The sequence below is a fragment of the Macaca fascicularis genome, chromosome 18 (assembly GCF_037993035.2).
Source record: "Macaca fascicularis isolate 582-1 chromosome 18, T2T-MFA8v1.1".
Taxonomy (NCBI): domain Eukaryota; kingdom Metazoa; phylum Chordata; class Mammalia; order Primates; family Cercopithecidae; genus Macaca; species Macaca fascicularis.
This window is the reverse complement of record NC_088392.1, coordinates 61,431,570-61,452,013: the sequence shown is the minus strand read 5'-3', so window position 1 is coordinate 61,452,013 and position 20,444 is coordinate 61,431,570. Positions and strand designations below refer to the sequence as shown.

The following is a 20,444-nucleotide window of genomic DNA, read 5'->3' as shown; positions in this document are numbered from 1 at the left end:
TTGAAGAACCCCTTTTGTGAAGGCCTGTTGGCAATGGCTTTTTTCATTAAAAAAAAGCATTTAAAATATTTTTTAAAAGAATATTTTGGTGGGAGTTGAGTTATAGGTTAGCAGTTTTTTTTCAGTACTTAGATGTCATTAGATTTTTTTTTTGTAAGTATTTTTCATGTTGAGAAGTTGATTACCTTTGAAAATAATTGGCCAGTCTTATTACTGTCCTTTGAAGGTTTCTATCTGCTTTAAAGATTTTCCTCTTTACCTTAGATGCTGAGAAGTTTTACCAAGATGAGCCTAGATGGTATTCTTTTTATGTATCCTACTCAGAGGATAAATAAAATAAATAAGCTTAACTTTGTGATTCTGTAGTATTATGTTTTTACATGTTTTTAAGAATTCTTAGCTATCATTTCTATAATAATTCTATCACATTCCTTCCCTCACCTTTTTCTTGTTGTCTATTTTCATAAATATTATATTTTTTACTCTACCCAGCAAGTCCTATAGGCTCTCATCCATTATCATTATTTTTCTCTGTGCTTTAGTTTATTTCCTATTTGTTTTAGAGCTTATTAATTTTCTCTTCTGCAGTATCCAAACTGCCAATGGCCTATCCTTGAGTTCTTATTTTTTTAGATATTTATTTTTAGCTGTGGGATGCACACTTAAAATTTTCTCGTAACTTCTGATGCTACCTCATACTTTTTCGTCATTTTTCCATTATTTTCTTTACTTTCTTGAACTCTGAAGGAATGCTTTTCAGCTTGCTGCAGTATTAGCTCACTTGAGGATCTGCTTCTACAATATGATTTTCCCAGGGGTACTGGTGCCATGGTGTTGTCCCCTGGCCTGCAAGCACGTGGAGTCACTTATAAACAGGACTACATTTTCTCTGTGAAGCTATACAGGCTCTTCAGTGTTTTTCCTGGAAAACTCCATAAATGCTTTCTGGTTGAACTAGTTATTTATTGAACACCTATTCTTTAAGGCACTGCCACAGACTTAAGGAATTACAGAAGCATAGGATATGATCTCGGCCTTGCAGAGATTACAATCAAATTAAAGATAGAAAACAGCACACATAAAACAATTACAGAATAACTAAATGTTAAGTTGCGTGAAAGTAACTCTAAGGGTAATAGTTCAGAGAAAAGAGACATTAGCATGTACTACAGTAACAGACATAATTATAGTAGTAATCTCGAGAGAGAACCCAATTCTTCCATAATACCTGCCAATATAACTTGTGTAGCATGTCACTGAGAGTAAATCGTCTCTTCTTTTAGCAATAACTTGTGTAGCATGTCACTGGGAGTAAATTGTCTCTTCTTTTAGTCAGACTAAGTCTCTCATTATCATACAACAACAGTTGCTGATTAGGACCTTCCACATTTCTAACGTGTATTTCTGATTTTTATACTTCTAATAATGCTGATGTTAAATTTGAATCCATACTGGGGGCCCTAGCCTCCTCTGATTTTGTCTCTTTTCATGTCCATCACCAGCTTGTTGTCTTTATATGTCTGCCTTTTTCAAACTGAAATGTGATTAAATTAATTGGTTTAAAAATACACTGTGTGTCATGCTGTGAATATTGGGTTTAAATACAATTGCAGTAGGTTGCACTAATTAATTAATTGGGTTTTATTTTACAAGCTTGGAGTTAAGGATGCTTGAACATAATATGTAAATTTATGCAGAATGTGCAAATCAGTATTTTGATTCAAGCATCCTGGCACACAGAAAAAAATAAAACACTGAATATAGAAAGTATGATATAAGCTAGATTTATTTATCCTATGGGTTGAATTGTCACCTAAGCAACTCCAAATGGAGGCTGGGTTGGGTGGGGCTGGTGTGTAGGAAGATGGACCGAGAAACTTAAAAAATTTGAAGTTAATTTATTTCAAAATTCATATAGCTCAAATGACTAAAGGTAGGAAAAAGGGTATTGATCAAATGAAAGCTTTTCTGGGCTGGCTTTGAAGAACCTGTTTATATCTTAATTGATAGCTCCTCTTTTATTTATCGGTCCTGGAGTTAACCTCAATTGTATCCATTCACTCAACTAGTATTTAATGAGTTGCCATGGTGTGCCTTGTACTTGTAATAAGATTAGAAGATAGGAAGATTAACAAAATGCAATTCTTCTTATTGAGAATCTCATAACTTGGGGGGTATATGTGTATACATAATTAATTACGATGCATTGTGATGATAATGCTAATAAGTCCCAGGGTTGCTGGCAGTTCTGGCTTGAAGCAGTGTTCCTTCCATTCCTGGAAATATAGTCTAGTAATCAGAAGTAGGATCTTTACTTGATCAGCTAAGAATGCATTCAATGAGAAGTATCAGAAAACCCAACAATAGTGGTTGAAAAAACAGGAGTTTATTGTTCCCACACTGTAGAAAATACTAAAGTAGTGGTCACAGGCATGAGTCCAGTGGCTCAGTAATGTCAGTGCTGAGGTCTCTAAGATTTTCTTGGCCTTTATCTTCAAGGACCAAAATAACTGCTTAATTCTCATCCACAATTCTGCTTGAAGACGCAAAGAATGATGGAAGGAGAAAGTGGAAAGGGTCTTTTTTTTTTTTTTTTTTTTAGGTTTCCACTTTTGTTCAAGAATGAGGCCCCTCTCCTCTCTCAGTCAGATTTCCCACTTCCTCCATTAGCCAGATCTGGGACACGTGTTCAATTTTAAACAATCACTGGCCGAGCTCGACACCAGTGCAGTGAATGATTATCAGGTCATGATTTATCTCCTGCAGCTGGTGTTGCTGTCCCTCAGATCAAGGTCTCCCTCCACCTGCTATCTTAACACTTTTTTTTTAAACCAGAGATAAAGACAGATGGTAATGGCTTTTATATAAGGAAAGCACTGTGTCTGCCACAGCGTTCACTTTTTAGATAATGTTATTGATATTTTATTAGAAGTAAGTTCGTAACCAAGAGCAACATTTCTTAAGAACCACTTTCCTCCTTTCTCCTGTTCAACAGTGTCCTCAGACTCAAGCAATTGCTCCAAAGCCTTTCTGTTTACCCCTTACTCTCACATTCCCACCCAAACCCAACTAACTCTTTACTAAAACCCTGAAGTGCTCTCTCTTGGCAGTTGTCCAAATTCTCTCAGTCTGTTCAGAATCGTGCTGCGATTCTGATCTTCTATTCACATGTCTTTTCTTCCACCAAATAAATGTGACTGGTGCTTCCTTCACAGAAGCCTCATTTGGTGTTCCCAACACAGGAGGGAATATGGAAAATTATAACAAGTTTCTAAACTCTGACGGCGTTTCTCAAGAAATTCAGCCTACTGCTTAAATTCTGCTCTATAAAGGATAATCCAAGAACTCGTCAGAAAGTATCCTTCTTACGTAAAAAGAAAGAAGGCCAAAAGGTAAGGATACAGGAAAAGCAAGGAATATTTGCATATGAATAATTTTACTCTTGTTACATGACAAGTCCTGCAACAGATGTTTGAATGAATAATTAGCACAGAGAATAAAATAACAAGTTGTGAGAATGGGTTACCGACCTTTTAGGGGTATAAAATGAAATGAACGCAGGGGATATGGCAGTAGGAATGGAAAGGTTCAGTGAAGACAGGATCAAGACTGTGGGGTAAAATATAGCAAAAAAATTTGCGTACAACTTTTCCTCTAAATTTATTTCCTCCTCCTTCTTCTCTTTGTCTTTAATTTCAGTCCAATTTTGTTTTCTTATTCCTCTAACTTTACCTCAATCCATGAATATTTTCTAAATTAGAAACATAAAAAACTGTTAGATTTCAGAATGATTTCTCTACCCACTTTGCCTCCCTTTATCAGTTTTTAGTTAGAGCTTACTACATCAAAGATGTTTCTAGAAAAAGAAAGAATAATTGCATGATGGCCCCTTGTTTCCTATCCTTCGCACTTTGAGATACACCCACTCTTAATTAATGAAGTTAATTCATTTAATTGTGGCTCCACCGAAGCATGATATCTTCTTGGCTACCAGGCTTACCACCATTCTAATTAAGGTAGCAATTTTGTAGAAAGTTTGGACTAAGTTTAGAATCTGGCTTCAATGAAGCTCCGAAGCCCTTCCTTTTCTCATACTGGGCTCCATGTATCTCTTCTATCTGGCTATTCTTGAGCTGTATTCTTTGTAATAAATCCGAAATCTAATAAGCATCATGTTTCTCTGAGTTCTGTAAGTCATTCTAGCAAACTATCCAACCAAAGGAAGAGTTCTTAAAACCCCCAATTTATGGTTGGTCAGAAGGACTGGAGGCCTGGACTTGATTGGCATCTGAATTGGAGGCAGGGATGTGGGACTGATCCCTTTAACTGATGGGATCTGATGCTAAGTGTCAGAGTTGAATGCAATTTTCAGACATTCATCTGTTACCTGCAGAATTAGAGAATTGCTTGGTTGTGGCAAAATCCCTATACATTTGGTATCGGAAGTGAAGTGTTCTGGAAGTATTGAGTATTGTGATTTAGTGTATAGAGGAAAATAGTTGGTTTTTCTTGTATAAGTATCAAAGCCCTTCCAGAGTTCCACTTAGCTGTCGGTGAAACCAAACCAAACCAACAGACCAAAAACCATTTATATTTATCTATTTCCTGCCATCTATAAAAGCGCTGTTTTTTCCGAATGATGCAGCCTGCTAATTCTCTCCTCTTTGGCCATGTGGGTGATGCTGTCAAAGCACCATTTGTACTGTAATTATCAGGCATGTGTTAAGTTTCAAAACTTAGGTCCTCCCAAACTCCAGAAAACACAGACTTAAGGTGGCTTTTTAAAAGCGTTTCTCTTTTTTCTTGGGATGAAGGCAAAGCACCTCTACCACTTCCCTTCAGTCCTTCATCAGTCCACTGCAAGGAACTGATTTTTTCCTAGAGGAGGCTGAGGTCATTGACATATTAGGAGTGCTGCGTGAATGAGGCAGCAAGGTCAAATTCCCTAAGCATGGTTTGCATGGAAGGCCTGGCACTGTATATTGGAATATTGCAGGGCTTGTCACTTACTGTTTTGTCCTAAACCTGTGGGGTCTCAGACAGATCTGAAATAGAGTGAAGTGCATTTTGACCTCCTATATTTTTATGTCTTTATGCTAGGCACTATGTCTAACATTGAAGGTAAAGTTGAGGAAGCCTCACTTCTTGCTTTGTAGGAATGTATGATTTAGGTAGTTGAGTCAGATATCTAAACAGATCATTAAAATGCAAGTCAGAGAAGCTGAATTGAGGGGTACTGGACACTTCTTACTCTGACCACTGCTGCAGCAACTGGCTCTGGGGAGGCTTTGTCCAGCTTTGTACAGGCACAACTTGGCAATGCCCATCTGGGGACCATGCCACCTATGGGGCCCAGTTTCTCTGAAACCTCTGGTGCGCAATGCCCTCAGGAACCTGCTTGACACAAGAGTATGCTCAACAGAAGGAGTGTTCTGTGGGTGGCCTCAGTCACTTTTAGCTCTTTGTCTCTTTCTTGCATATTATATGACGTCTACAGGTACATTGACATCTAATTTCAGCCAAGTTGTCCTTAGGGTCTAAATTTTTCTATAAACATCTCACCTGTTGCATCCTGTGTGTGGAGTTCACACAGGTGGTCCCAAAGTGCTCAAATATTTAACAGAACATTCTTTGAAATAAATTCTAAGTCAATGTTTTTTATAAATTAAGGCAATGATTTTTTTTTTTTTTTTTTAATTGAGGCAGAGTCTCACCCTGTCTCCCAGGCTGGAGTGCGGTGGCACGATCTCTGCTCACTGCAACCTCTGCCTCCCAGGTTCAAGCGATTCTCCTCTCTCAGCCTCCTGAGTAGCTGGGATTACAGGCATACGCCACCACTCCCATCTAATTTTTGAATTTTTAGTAGAGATAGGGTTTCTCCATGTTGGCCAGGCTGGTCTTGAACTCCCGATCTCAGGTGATCCGCCCGCCTCAGCCTCCCAAATTGCTGGGATTACAGGTGTGAGCCACTGTGCCCGACCAAAATATCTTGTTAGTGTATCTGGTATGGTGCTTTATCCTACTTGTGATTCCTTGGGAAATACTAATTGATCACAGAGTATGTGGCTATCACCATGCAAACCTGGAGTAAAATAAAAGTTTATAATTTGTGTAACCTGTATAATTTAATTGGAGAGAAAAACATATACATTCCAAGTGCTTAAATAACAAATTAATATAAACTGAGTCATCGTGAGGTTAATAGTAAACTAGAACTAGATGATTTCAGCCTCTAGGATAGGGGAGTCATTTGTTATCAGAAGTGAGCACCATAACTTTACTTATTCCTTACAAAGAAACTCCTAATGCACAGAACTTTTTCTTGGTCTGTTCACATTACTTTCGTTGGCTGCAGTAAATAAAATAAACTCAGAGTTAACAATGTTGGTGTTAAGGTTTTAATTAGATTTCAATGTTTTAAATTTGATCTCTGTTTTGCCATTTTCCGGTGTGTTATGAAACCGTATGTAGGAAACGATAAAGCATGTTTTCCATCACCAAGACTACAGACCCAAAGTGTTATTCTGACAAGTAAGGTTTGGTTTTACAGAAAAAAAATGAATTTCCCCACCCAAGAATCCATTTACCTCGTAGAATTTCTTTCAGATAGACTTCTGAGTTTCAATTCATTAATATGCAGATGATTCCACTGTCCAACTGGGGAATCAGCAAAGAAATGATACCTTATAGCTACTGAAAAAGTTTTGTTCCCATTCACTAGAACTTATAGCAAACAAATCCTTAACTAGTTCATTTGTTGCAGATTCTTTGGAAGATTTCATTGGTTCTTTCATGCCCAAACTTTCGGGGGAAGATTTCTCTTTAGGAAAACATGTAGATGACCCCAAACAATTCAGAAAAAAGGCTATTTCACATTTGATAGTTTCTGGGTTAAATCAATGAATACTTATTATGCTTCTGATTTTGAGCATCAAACTTGCCAGTATGAGAGACATGGAAATATAACATCATTCTTAAGAAACTTACTGTCAGATTGGAAATGCAAAATACTAAATATAAACAAATAACAAATAATAAAACAGCATATGTTTGGGCAATGCAACTGATTTTTTAAAAAAGACTTGAATTTAAAAAAAAAGACAATTTTAGGTTCATAGAAAAATTTAGAGGACGGCACAGAGATTTCTCATGTAGACCCTGCCCCCAAATTTACATTGCCTCCCAGATTGTTAACATCTCCCACCAGAGTGGTACATTTGTTACACCTGATGAACTTATGCTGATACATTATTGTCACCCAAAGTCCATAGTTTACATTAGGTTTCTCTCTCAGTGTTGTGTATGGGTTTTGACAAATGTATAATGACATGTATCCACCATTGTAGTATCAGACCAAATAGTTTCACTGTCCTAAAAATCCTGTGCTCTGCCTATTCATCCCTCTCCTTTCCCTCAACCCCTGGAAACCATTGATCTTTATACTGTCTCTATAGTTTTGCTCTTTCCAGAATGCCACATAGTTGGACTCAAACAATATGCAGTCTTTACAGATTGTCTTCTTTTACTTAGCAATATGTGTTTACATTTTCTCCATTTCTTTTCATGGGTTGATAGGTCATTTATTTTAAGTGCTGAATAATATTCCATTGTCTGGATGTGCCCTTTTATCTTTCCATTCACTCTCTGAAGGACCTCTTGGTTGCTTCCAAGTTTTGGCAATTATAAATAAAGCTGCTACAAACACCGGTGTGCAGGTTTTTGTGTGGATGCATTTTAAACTGTTTTGGATTTAAAGAGTGCCATTGCTAGGTTTTATGGTAAGAGTATATTTAGTTTTGTAAGAAATTGTCAATTTTTTTCCCAAAGTGGCTGTACCATGTCACATTCCCACCAGCGCAACACCAAATGCTGGTGTTAGTAAAGCAGGTGAGCGAAATATTTGGAGGGGCTTGTCTTGAAAACACAGTTGCCTTGCTTACTGAGTCTTGAAGTCAGGTCATGTTAGATCTCCAACTTTGTTCTTTAATATTGTGTTGAGTCTTTTGTCACTCGATATAGACCTTACAATTGTTTTTCCAAGGTCCCCACAATAACTTGCTGGAATTTTGATTGTGATTGCATTCATTCTACTAATTAAGTTGGGAAGAACTGCCATCTTTGCAGTATTGAGTCTTGCTATTCGTAAATATGGAATATTTCTCCATTTATTTAGTTTTTTGAATGTTTTCATCAGAGTTTTATAGTTTCCTCATATAGATTATGTACGTATTTTTCTAGGTTTATATCTAAGTGTTTCATTTTGGGGGTGCTAATGATATTATATTTTTAATTGCAAATTCCACTTAGTTGTTGCTGGCATTAAAGGAAAGTGATTGACTTTTGTATATTATCCTTGTATCCTACAGTCTTGCTATAATCAATTATTAGTTCTGGGAGTGTTTGGTTGATTCTTTTGGATTTTCTACACAGGCAATCCTGTTACCTGTAAACAAAGACTGTTTTATATCTTCCCTCCCAATTTGTTTAGCTTTTAGTTCTTTATTTTTCTTAAGACTTCCAGTAAAATGTTGAAAAGAAATGACGAGAAGGAAAATCTTTAATAGATTTTCATTAATTCCTCTCCCTTTAAAAAAAGTAGTCCAGATATTTATAGCCATGTTGCATGTGTAAGTTAATGAGAATGCAGAGATTAGTTGTGTCTGCAAGTGGGAAGGGGGAATTTCCTGGGGGAAGGAACCTAAGAAGATTATTGTATTTGAATAGGGTGATGATAGCAGATGAAGCATTCCAGGCTAAGAAAGCCATATGAGCAAAGACATGATCTGCAGTTGAGCAAAATAAGCAGATTAAATGGGAAGGGGACCAGTATGACTAAAGCAGAGACTGCTTATTTTAGGTTCCTGGGAATGAGGTCAAGGTGGGAAGGCAGATTAGGAAGGGCCACTGGTCACATTCAGATGGATTCATGGGTTTATGTGTTCATATCTTACACACTGGAGAGGCATTGGGAGTTAATTGAATGCTAAAGTGGCTTGGTGAAATGTTATTTTTGGAAGATTAATACCTGTAGCTCTATTATAAATGGGAAGAGTTAAGCCACCTAATCTGATTGGAAAGATGTAGGGTAAGGACGGCAGGCTTCAAAATGGGATGTGACTATCCTGGGATTCCATGGCAACATTTCAAGGGCATTGTTCTGGGGGAAATTGATTTCAAATCCTGAACTTTTCTTTGTACTTTTTCCTAAAACTGTTCTGTGGTTTGAGATGTCATGCTGATTCTCAGCTCCACCTCTTCTTTCACCGTAACCTTCTCCCACTTCCAAAGGCACAGTTGTTCTCTCCCCAATCCAGAGTCTCTTTCTGGTGCATTGCTCTGGGGTGGAAAATCCTCCTGCATATCAAACAAGGAAACAATTCAAAATGTCACTGGTGTTGAGAAAGTGAAAGCCTCTAATAAAGGAAATGGCAATAAATCCTTTACGAGATATGTGGTTTCTAATGCATTTCTTCCAATACAATGTAAAAGAGAAACTAATCAGATGGATGACTATTAATTTTTGATTTCAGGTAAGGTATAATTTTTTTTACATAAAATGTAAAGGCATTTTAAATAACTGAGTGCCACTGCTTTGGGGAAAAAGGAAGAATTTTATTCCTAACAACTTACTTATTTATGTTTAATTCTGTTAATAAAAAAAAAAAATTCAGCCGAATTAAATTGAAAGGAGTTTAATTGAGCAATGAATGATTCGCGAATCAGGCAGTCCCAGAATCACAGCAGATTCACAGAGACTCCAGGGCAGCCACACGGTGGAAGAAGATTTATAGTCCCAGCTACTCGGGAGGCTGAGGCGGGAGAATGGCGTGAACCCGGGCGGCGGAGCTTGCAGTGAGCCGAGATCGCGCCACTGCACTCCAGCCTGGGCGACAGAGCGAGACTCTGTCACAAAACAAAACAAACAAACAAAAAAAAAAGGGAAATGATGTTCAGGAATCGGAAGTGAGATACAGAAACAGTGAGATTGGTTACAGCTTAGTGTATGTCTTATTTGAACACAGTTTGAACACTCAGCAGTCTATGAGTGGTTGAAGTATGGCCGCTGGGATTGGCCAACACACAGCTATTGTTACAGGTGCATGCTACTAAGTAAGGTTTTCAATTTTGTCTGCCTATTAAGCTAGGAAATGATTAGTCCACAAGGACTCAAATATAGAAGTACAGAGTCCTTCTCAGGCCGTATTTAGTTTGCTTTAAACACTATATAAAAGAAAAAAACAGAACTGATGCCTCTTACTTTAGCAGTAATTAATACAGATTCACTGATATATGAACTAATTTTAAAAGTTTCATCTATCTCACCAGATATGTAAGTCTGCTAATATTTTACATTCTATGTTTACTGATTATCAAAATATCAAATGTATTTGTTGGTTTTATGATTATGATAACAAAAATGTTAATTTAACTAAAATATTAAAGTGTTATGGTCCTGAAAAATAAAAATATGTGGATAGGTTGCCAATAAAAGACTTCATGAATAAAAATATATTACATTAGAATAAAATTCTGCAGGGAAATGGAATGAAATATAAACCCAAGGAGAAAAAAGATTGATATAAAAACAATTTGTTCATGTGTTTTTTTAAATGGAGGGTATCAAACTTCTCTGATAATTTTCCACTGGACACATTTAAATGAGCTAGGTACCAGTTTTATTTAAATAGCCAACATTTACAATATGCCAGCAATTATATGCAACTACTTCAAGATAGTTGAAAAATTTTAGATGTCAACTAAAAAATGTGTGTGACTTTTCAAATTATTTTTGGAAGTCTGTGAGCAAAAATACTTGAAGGGACGTCTCTTGAAAATGCATTTGCCTATCATACAGTTTTACTCTTTTATTGTTAAAAATAATAAAGTTTTATAAAAATGCCCATTATTGCTATTTTTCATCAGATTTAGAAAATACCAATTATTGTATTGGGTAGCAATAGGGGACCCTAGGGGGCTGATGGAGCTGAGGTTCCACAGCCCCTATCCACGTCTTGGCAGTTAGCAGAGACACGAGGATGGCATGACAGAAGATGGAGTCTGGGACACACGTGATCGTGATGACTCTTTCTGCTCTTATCATTTGACACTTTTTATTTAATGTCCTTTTCAGTTACTTTTCTTTTCGCTGCTTTATATTTTATCTTCCAAACTAAATGCTAAGATTTTTGAGGGCATGGTCTTTTTCTTGCATTCTTTTAAATTTTTTTCCTAAAGTGCTAATATAACTCCTAACATACAACTATACACAAAATATTTGTGTTTATTTAAATCCTTTCTTATTTCAATAGGAGGACTTAAATTGATGATTGGTGGAGGCATTAAAGGAGATGATAGAGCCCAAATAATTCCCTGATCTTCAGCAACAATTAGGATAAAGATGATACCTAAAAACAGGAACATGCTTAGGATAGAGGGCTTATTTGGATATACAGAATTTGAGATGAGTTTGAGGACTTGGCTGGCACTGACCTATAGATACCTCTTAGTAAACTGAAAAAGATGTCCCCTCTGTGTTGATAAATTATACTTTTCTCTGGAGAAAAAAAGCACCCTTCCTCCAGGTGTATACAGTCCTATGTCAGGGTCCGGAACTGTACAGTCCTAACCCCGTGCCTTTGCAGAGTGCACAGATTGCCCAGCTATATTTGTACCTCAGTGTGAGATAGATAGTTGACTGTTAATCCCAGTTTATCTATATGTATTTGCTTTATTCAAAAGCCGAAAACTTCATCCTGGCAAAAAAAACCCATTAAGTTGCACTACATTTCTTTTTTCTTTTCTTTTTTTTTGAGACGGAGCCTCACTCTGCCGCTCAGGCTGGAGTGCAGCGGCCGGATCTCAACTCACTGCAAGCTCCGCCTCCCGGGTTTACGTCATTCTCCTGCGTCAGCCTCCCGAGTAGCTGGGAGTACAGGCGCCCGCCACCTCGCCCGGCTAGTTCTTTGTATTTTTTGTAGTGACGGGGTTTCACCGTTTTAGCAAGGATGGTCTCGCTCTCCTGACCTCGTGATCTGCCCGTCTCGGACTTCCAAAGTGCTGGGGTTACAGGCTTGAGCCACCGCGCCCGGCCTGCACTACATTTCTACATGAAATTGTGAGTATGAGTTCCCCACTGAATTCACTTTACCGTTTGCACTCAACTGCATGTAAGCTTTATGTTGACAAGTTATGGAACTTCGGAGATATGCCTGGCTCCAAACATATGCAGTATGTATTTTATCACCCTGTCACAAACTCTTCTTCCCTTTTTCTCTTGTTACGCGTAAAATTCACAATATCAGAGCAGGTCAGTTTGTATTTGACAAATGCTGGGGTTTTATTTACAAAATGCCATGGCTAAAAAACACATATTTTACTAGGAAAAGAAGAGAGATGCCATGAATTAGCTTATTTATCTATGAAAGAATTGTACTTTAAGGAATTTGATCCTTAACAATAAAAAATATCATTCATTCATTTATATGTTTGTTCAGCCAGTAAACCATTAATATCTGTTATACTCTAGGCATTGTCATTGGTGTAAAAAGAAAATAAAAGAAGGAAGACGAAGTTTTGTTTTGTTTTGTTTTACACCAATAACAGTCTCAATCTAGTGAAGGAGAAATATATTACATCAACAGTAATACAATACAATGTTTACATGTCCCTTATACAAGTATGTACAATGCATTGGACCATGAAGTAAAATCTAGGAAAAACCAATTCTGCTACATGGAGAAGGCTCCTCAAAGAAAACATTATCTGAGTTGGTTGTGGACTGAATGTTTCTGGCTCCCCAAAATTCATATATTGAGCTCCTAACCCCCAACATGGTAGCATGTGGAGATGGGGCCTTTGGGAGGTAATTAGAGTTAGATAATGTTGTGAAGGTGGGACCTCATGATGAGTCAGTGGCCTCATAAGAAGAGGAAGAGAAGTCTCTCCGCATGTACCAGGAAAGGCTGTTTGTGCACACAACAAGGAGATGGTTGTCCGCAAGCTGGCAAGAGTTCTCATCAGAACCCAAACCTGCTGACACCTTAACCTTGGACTTCTAGCCTCTAGAACTGTGAGAAACTAAATTTCTTTTGTTTAAGCCATCCAGTTTGTGGTATTTTGTTAGGGCAGCCTGAGCCGACTAAGATGGGATTTAACTCTGAGGAAGCCATAGACTTTTTCTTGTAGACCTGTGATGCAGATCTCCCATTTGACCCTGTGGATCTGCTCTCCATCCTTCTCTACCTCATTCTCCGTCCCACAAATGGACCCATATGGGTGACACCTACAGCCGCCCTCCCTATGCTCTCACTTCCACTTGGCAAGCCCTGGGCAGAGATGAGAGGGAGGGTGCAGAGTGAGGGTGCGCTATTTCCTCCACAGGCTTCTCCCTGGCAGGGTTACCTTTGGCTGGGTTCCCTCTGTCAGGGCTACTTCTGTTGACTGTGTCTCCTAACCTGCATTCCCTCCAGGTGGCAGATCTCCACGACTCTCCGCTTCTGGCTTCCAGCTAAGCTACTGCTACCTTTTTTGTCTCTTCAGGTCTAGTGATGGTAAACCTCCCCACCTCATTGCTAACCCCAGGGTGCTGCATTATGTCTTTTGGTTTATCTACACCCTGCCTACACAGTTGTAAATAGTCCCTTTAATAAACCCTACTCAAAGCATCCTAATATGAATGCACCATCTGTTGCCTTCTGGGACCCTGACTGATACAGACTGTAAATTGTGTGAGGATGTGTCTGTCTAGCTCACCCAATAAATGTTAGCTATTTTTATACCACACTGTGATAATATTTTGAAATGTAAGTAATATTTTTTCTTCCAATATTGCTTATTATCACTTTACTGTTTCCAATTAGATCAGCTAGGCTGTTGATTTCACTGCTTTATTGAAAAGTTTGTTATAGCTATAGCAGAAAAAAAAAATCTTTTGGGTGTAAAATGAATAGATGCCAAAAGACTGAGTGCTTAGGAAAAACTCTAGGTAAGAGTAAATGAAGTTGAGGAGCATTGATGGAGTCTCCACTGGCGGATCCTTCAGGAGGAACATTGCACCACCTCCTCCCCCAGTGACAGTACATTTGTGGTAGGAGAGGGTGGACAGAGCCTCTGCAAAGAACCAGGAATCTATAGGAATCAGTGAGATGGCAGGATCTCAGAGAAGAAACCACTATCTGGGTGTCTAAGCAGAACTGTCAGAGATTGTCTCACAGTCTTAGGATGATGCAGAAGTAGCAGAACAAATATTTGAGTCCCATAAGGGGCATGGAAATAGCAAGGATTTTATCGACGCTGCCAGATGGACAGCCAAGGGCTAGATAAAAACAGTAGCATGAATGGGGGATGCAAGCATGCACTTACAAACACAAAGGCCCCTTTCCTGCACTTATGTAAGTGCTTCAGATCCAGGCCCAAGATGTTAAAAGAGGTGAATTCCTTAGTGGGTTGACAATAGGTTTTACCCACCAGCGACATGGAGCTCAAAATAGAAAATTAATTTGAGTTTTAATAAAACAAAAAGTTTTATTTCTTGCATGACCCAAGTTGTAAGCATTGAGTCATATCTACTACACGTTATGATTGCTGTTATTAATAAAATGGGCAAAGATTGAGAGTTTTCGAGGTAGAAGTAGTAGTGTGTTCTAAGGCAAAGAGGTCAGGAAACTTCTAGTATGTGAAGTTGTGGAGGAGGTAATGTAGAAGGTGAGAGGAGAGCTGCAAGTTGGAGAATTGTGAATAATGTGAATAATGATAATGACTGTTTGCCAAGTGATTGCTATGAGAGAGACCCTCTGCTGATGCCTAGAAATTAATTATTGCATTTAATGTTTGCTATGTAGGAGACTCTTTGCTGATCACTAGAAATTCATTATTGTATTTAATGCTCTTGGCAATCCTTACTTTACAGAAACAAAGTTGAAACTAAAGGAGTTGGCAAGGACCTAAGTCACGGAGCTGGAAAGTGGGGAAACTGGGTTGCAAGTCCAGCAGGGTGAACTGCAAAAGCCCAAACATGCCTTCTTATAGAGCAACATGCCATTATCCCCAGACTTGAACTTGTATTAAGTAGGCAAATGAAAACAATATATACAAAGTTTATGATATGATAAGAGGTGTGCTTTAAAAGAGCATTCTGATGACAGTGTGGAGAAAAAAATTGCAGAGGTAAGGGACTAAAGGCAGCAAGACCAATATAGAAGGTTTTCTGTGGACCAGGTAAAGAGTGGGAGTGTGCTACTCTGTTTTCCTAGTGCTACAAAGAACTACCTGAGACTGGGTAATTTATGAAGAAAAGAGATTTAATTGACTCACAATTCCAAAGGCTGTATAGGAGGCATGGCTGGGGAGGCCTCAGGAAGCTTACAATCATGGCAGAAGGTGGAGGGGAAGCAAGCACATCTTCACATGGCAGCAGAGAGAGAGAGAAGGGGGAAGTGTTACACACTTCCAAACAACCAGATCTCCTGAGAACTCACTATCATGAGAATAGCAAGGGAGAAATCCACCCCCATGATCTAATCACCTCCCACCAGTTCCCTCCCCCAACCTTGGGGTTTACAATTCAACATGAGATTTCCCTGGGGACACAGAACCAAACCGTATCAAGGTGGCCTGAAGGGTCCTGAACTAAGGGAGTGAAGGAGTGAATAAACAGTATGTGGCACTACTGGGTGACTGCCTACATGAGTTGCAGCTAAAGATGAAGATGAGCCTGATTCTCATGTTTCTGGTGTGTGTTACTACATGACTGACAGGTTTGCACTTGTTTGTTGATAATTTTTGCAAAAAATTGTGTAACTATATTATCACTGCAGTAATAAAGGAGGAAGGAATTGCTTCTCTAAGCTTCAAAGGAATAGGTGAGCTTCAAACTGGGACTTACAAAATGGGTAGAATTGGGACATCCAGTGATGCGAGAGGAACAAGGAAGAAGACGGGAGAAAACAATAGCGTAGGGGAGACACATTTGTCAAAGATGTGTTTCTTAGTAGGTTTAGAGTAGTTTTATTCAAACATACTTTGAATCATAATGTACATATTTACCGAAACTTATTAGTACTTCTTTAAACATAAACTATAGTAAGGTTTGTCAAAGGAATGCTGCATATTAAAAATAAGTACCAGAAACAGTTAAAAAAAAAAAAGCACCATGTGTGATTTTTCTGGCTCATGTAACTGCAGTTAGTGAATTTCCATTTATTTCAGAATTGTGATGACCAAGTTCCAGTTCGTATATAAAATCATATTAAAACAGAATTTCTTCTTAATCAAGCTAGTTATCTATTAAAATCAATCAATCAATCATCTGTCTACCTATCCATCTGTATCACTGATGCTCTTGGGTGTAGATCCTTGGAAGTATTGGTGAATAAATCTGGGTCCAACCTGGTGAATTCTATTTGTGTCTTTAACACCAGCAACAGTACTAGGCCTTATAGTGGCCACCTATTACGAGTCAAAGACTGTGTTGTTGGCTTTACATAACATTATTCTTGATCCTCCCCAAATCCTTGAAAACTTGATAGTATTCTCATTTAAACAGAGGAGAAATTAAGGCTCAGAAAGATTGTTACTTCTTAGTAGGCACTGAAGTTGGACTTCAAATCCTAATTTTCCCAAACCAAAATTCTGGTCTTTTTGTTTTCTATTACATTGTCTCTATATTGGTAAGCTGCCACATACCTTCACTGTGCTGAAATTGGAATAGATTTGTCACTAAAAATGTGAATCCGAAATTATTTTATGATTCTATAATATTTTCTGGTTTTAAAAAAGAACATTCTGTGAAAGAATAAAGCATATGTAGTTTTTTCATATTTCTGTTTCCCAAGGCAGAAGGAGACTATGCGTCTGGTAAGACAGAAAAAAAAAAAAAAAAAAAATCAAAAAGTGGAAAGGAATGGAGAACAGAGGCAATGCAGACATTGCCTCTGTCTGCCCTTAACTATTCCAGCTAACAGATTTAGCGCCAAACTATGATTTTAAGCTTTATGCTGTGTTATGTGAAAGAAGCTGTGCTTCTTATTTATGTTTTTAAAAGAGTGGAATATTTGGTTATTTTAAGAATTGACAGAAATTTCATAGCATCCATGATGAACATTCTTAAAAGGAGCAAAGAGACCAAAAATACATGCTTTTAGCAGATTTGGGGACTTCATTTTGTCTTAGCCTACAAATTCAACAGTTCAACTGAACTGTTCTGAATTCTAGGCTCTATTTTTGAGTTTGACTATCATCTGGAAATCATTTGTTATAAAGTATACAAAGGAACCCATTGTAAACACAATTTAGTTTCAGTGTGTAATTTCAGTACTAGCTTACAAAAATTTGTTAAAACTTGAATAGTACAATATTGAATTGTGCTCTCTTTTTCTGATAAAAATAGGTATAGGTCAAATACTTTTTGTTTACTACAATAAGACTGCTGCAAATGCCTTTTTACGGCAGTGGCAAAAGGCAATTAATTGTTTGCAATTTTGATAAATTTTCCCCATGATCTTTTTGACATTACTTGCATGACAGAAACTACTTGAGGCATATTATTGAGTTGCAATGTTCATTTTCTTGTATCACCCTGAGGAAGGCGAAAGGAAGTGGGCAAGAGCTGCTATCAGAGGACAGAGAGTTTAGAATGTGAGCTGAGGTCCTAACCCAGGAACTAAAAGAGCAAAAAGGTTTTCTTCTGGATTCCTTCTCTACTCACATTTAAATAACTTACACATATCTCACATCAAGTGAATATATATACACACACATATACATATATATGTATATATATAATGTTGCTGTTTTATTGGGTCACTTTGCCTAAAATATTAAGGTAAAAAATAAAATGCAACAGAACAAACAGAACAGGCATCCCCATACCACCCATCAAATTTATTGTGCAAAATTTCCATCACATTCCAAATGTGTGTTTTATTTAAAGTTTGAGGTTGCTAAAATTTTTTACTGACACTTTCCTGCAACTATTTTTTATAAGTGAGACTCTTGTCTTTATGTAAAGAGGAGCAATAAAAAGATGAGCTGACATATGCACACACTTATTGTGACAGGGACCTGATGAGGAGGCTCATTCTGAACAGACTGTAAGTCAAAGAGGCAGCATGGAAATAGCAAGAGACCTTCAGAATTCGTAGTTTTGATGGAAGGGGCTAGCAAAGCCAAAGGAAAATTGCTAATGTGTCTTTACAAAGTTATAGGGATAGTTTAAATTAGTTGGAAAGTTTCTGATACTTGGAGACAAATCCTTTGTATTTAAAAGTCCATATGTTAAACTCAACAGGGAAAATTTTGCAAAGCTGGTGGTCTATGTGGTTTTGGGAAATAATGAAGCTGAAAAAATGTCCCTCTGTACTACTTCAACCCCTTTGGTATTACTTTTATGAAACACTCATGCAAATTTCGTAAATTTGACTGACATTAAATTTGTTTGATTTCTGTTAATTTCCTTGATATTAAGATTATGTTAATTTCTTTATGTAAAATGCTTCATGAGTTTGCATGCCATTCTTGCCCAAAAATGAAGCATATATCTCCTAGTAAACATACATAGAAATTATTTCATTTCTTACACGATACTGAGAAAGGATCTTCATCGCCTAAAATACATTCGTCTAATATAGTGTGATATAAGAGAGATCAAAAGAAAGGGATTTAAAGATAGCAAGCAGTTTTGGTGTCAAAAATTTGGAAATAGTGACTATTTCCTGGTAGTAGATCCAATTTGTCTTTATTGAAATGACAACTAGACACTTGTATAGGGCAAAGAGATGACAGCAGATTTAAAAATTTGCCATTGGTGCCAGTGTAGCTTTTATATGCAGAGATAAAAAGAATATTGCTCAGGTGGAATCAATGTCATGAGCTGTGGTATGCACATATTAATTATGGCTGAAGTTGAAGTGAGATCATAATGAAGAATTGATTTGAAATAGGTTAAATTTGACAAGTAAATATCTGGGACAGAATGGTAACAAGTGTATATTTGATTTTGACCTTGGATTGAGCTTTGATGACAAATAAAGTCCCCAAAATTTAAAGGAGACAGAAATGAAGGCAAAGAAAGGATCGGATGAAGATTGGAAGAACGGAGTGTAAAAGCAAGGAGCCTATAGAGTAGATTTCTGGAACACAAGGTAAATAGAAAAAGGTGGCAAAAGTAACAAAAAAAAGGGGAGCTCTAGATTTTTATTCCCTTTGGTCTGGCTTTCTTCTTTCTCTTTTTCCATTTCTTGATACAGTTAATATTCTTTTCACTAACTCTGTTGTGGTGGCCTGAGAGAGGCTGGTAGGATTTGCCCGCCTGAAACTATTGATGCATAATACATTATACGGAATAATATGCTTACTGTCCTTTGAGCCTTGACTTTCATTATCAGTGGAGTACTTTGATAGCATTAAGCTTCTTGATAGACATTCAGGAACGTGCATACTCTGCGCATGGTTGTATATATCTCTTTGTATATTTACAAAGGTTGCTAAGCTCCCAGCTCCTAGCCACAGACATAATCCTATAAAATCAAGTTATATTTCTTTCTGTTTAAAAGTTTTATCAAGCTAGATTTACCCTCCTATCAATTAGTCAAAAGAAATATATGTAATTAAGATTCTGAATTATATAAACTAAATCAAAACTATCTGTTTCTCTTTATTCCTTACATATAAATGAGGATATATATTTTTCAAAGAATAATACTAGAATAATACTTTTGTCTGCTAAATGTATAACATTTTCATATTGATGGTAGGATCAAGTGCTGTCCATGAGAAGTGGATTACCTCAAACATATTAGTCAATTAGGAAATATCCAAATATTAGAAAAGAGACTGCCAAAATGGATGAAATTGTGTAGAAATGATATAAAAAGAAATCAGAGACTGTCATAAATTGGAATAATGCAAAATCAGCAATAAGAAATCAGCAAGTTAAAGGAAATTGAAGATAAAATAATTTAAATGAACCAAAATTGGGTCATCAAAATTGTATAGTGTTGTTTTTATGGTGAATAAAAATAAGCTTTCTCATCACATACATCATGAATTCATTAAAGGAACGTGCTTTAAATGGTTTGATTTATGCTGATAGCTTTGTGTTTATCTACCTACACTTTTGCATGTTGCTTTTAAAAATTTCTGCATATACTTTTATGCTGATTGGCTTGGGTATGGGCTGCAGCTATAGTTAAAGAATGAAGTAAGGGAAATATTCCCTAACGGACAGAAACTCTGTCTTTGACTCTTGGTAAACTAGTCACATTTGCTTATCACAGCTAGTTAAAGGATCAAGTTACTGAAAATCAAATCCCAGTATGCGGCATCTGCAACCTACCTTCTAGAAAGCTAATAACCAAGCAAAATAGATGATTTAAAGGAAAAAAAGAAAATAAAAATAATATTATTTATGAATCTGTTCTTTTATGCATTTCTTTTTTTTCATTTGT

The 20,444-nt window shown here is 37.1% G+C and overlaps 1 long non-coding RNA gene across 2 annotated transcripts in view; it reads left to right on the top strand.

Annotated features, from left to right (window-relative positions):
- Window positions 1–11,946: 11,946 nt before the first annotated feature.
- The window catches only part of LOC102134290 (uncharacterized), a 253,831-nt gene continuing 245,333 nt past the window's right edge, over window positions 11,947–20,444 (top strand). For both annotated transcript variants that reach the window (XR_012427059.1, XR_010582739.1), the window contains exon 1: window positions 11,947–12,115. This is a non-coding gene — a long non-coding RNA (uncharacterized lncRNA). The remainder of the gene's footprint in view (window positions 12,116–20,444) is intronic.